This window comes from Arachis ipaensis, chromosome B05, assembly GCF_000816755.2.
Source record: "Arachis ipaensis cultivar K30076 chromosome B05, Araip1.1, whole genome shotgun sequence".
Lineage (NCBI taxonomy): Eukaryota > Viridiplantae > Streptophyta > Magnoliopsida > Fabales > Fabaceae > Arachis > Arachis ipaensis.
Window position 1 is genome coordinate 130,926,295 of NC_029789.2, and position 1,739 is coordinate 130,928,033.

The window sequence follows — 1,739 nt, forward strand, 5'->3', positions numbered from 1 at the left end:
CTGCGGTTGAAGAAGGCTCTGCCACTAATGCTCTTTTAGTTCCTTTTCTTGCTGGTGGTTTGGAAGTTGCTTTCTTCTTTCCTTTCTTGGTGGCCATCCTGAAAGAAGGGAAGAGAAAGAAAATTAAATTTAAAGAGATATACAGCAAGGAAGGAAAAGAGGGTGATGGATGCACAGTAAAATGTAGATGACATGAACACATGCTCTCGAGTACATATGAAAAGCCATCAATGGAAAATAGCTAGTGCAGATAAAAACAAGTGAATGCAAGGTGTTTATTGGCATGCTGGCAAAGGGCACGAGTAGCATAGACCAAGCATTACTTCATAACAAACCATCACGTTTGTATTGACAATTAAATTTAATTAATAAAATAATAAGAGAAAGTTGTGAAAAGCAAGCATTGAATAGTATAGCAACATAGAGAAGTGCATAATGCCACATGAGCTTTTTCACAAACATATAGCATGCATGGTGAATAGGGTATAGAAAATATGAAGATGAACATGCAAGCAATCCCTTAAATGGGAGAAAAATAATTGTCAAACAATTTGCAATAATCCACAAGCATATAATGAGGGATGATGACTCAAAAGGTTTCTAACACCATGTAAAGAAAAGAAAAGAAGAAGAAGAAAAATAAAAATTTGAAAAGAAAAAGAAAATAATAATATATATACATAATATAATAAGAATGATAGAAAAAGAGAAGAAGGAAGAAGAAGGTAAAACCTTGTTAATGGTGGTGAGAGAGATAGAGAGTGAAAGGTGAGATAGAAAGGGGAAGGGGGAAGGAATAAATAAGGAGGGAAAAGGAAAATTAGGATTTGGAAGAGAGAAAGATAAGATAATTTGGCAATTTAGGTTGAGCTGTGCGGCGTATGCGACGCGGCCGCGTGGGACACGCGTTTGTGTGAGTGCGCGTCAGGTAAGGGGATGCAATCGCGTCGGTCACGCGGTCGCGTGACCCGTGTTACGCTGCTGGCGCGAGTGCAGCCTCGCTCCAGCACAACTCTCTGTTCAGTTTAATTTAATTGCCAAATTGGGGTGACGCGATCGCGTGGGTCACGCGATCGCATGAGTGCGCGTCAGAAAACTGATGACGCGGTCGCGTCGGCGACGGGATCGCGTGACAAGGATTGTGCTTCCAGCACCAATCCAGCATCACTCTCGCACAAAATGTTGATGTGCACCCTTTTACGTCGAAAACTCAGGGCACGCAGCCGCGTGGGGCACGCGGTCGCGTGGAAGGCCATGATTCCCATGCGACGCGAACGTGTCAGGGACGCGGTCGCGTGGGTCGATTTGTGCCATTGGCACGCCTCCAGCCACGATCCAGCCGGACTCTCTGTTCATTTATTTTTTTTCTTCACCCCCTCTGCGACGCGGACGCGTCGCTGATGCGATCGCGTCGCGTGGCGAAATTTTTTTTTTTTTAAAAGAAATATAAAGACATGTAAATGCAAATGCACAAAAGTACTAATAAAGAGAAGAGTTATTGAATAGGAAAAACAAAGAAAAGAACGATCATACCATGGTGGGTTGTCTCCCACCAAGCACTTTGCTTTAACGTCCGTAAGTTGGACGCTCCACTAGCTCAATCTGCTGCTATGTGGGGATCTTCCAAGCGGAAGATCTCAAGCTCCTTATTTTTCTGCACCTTCTCACCATGGTATAGCTTCAGGCGTTGTCCATTAACCATAATAAGTTCAGAGCTTGAAGGATGGCTTAGGTGATAA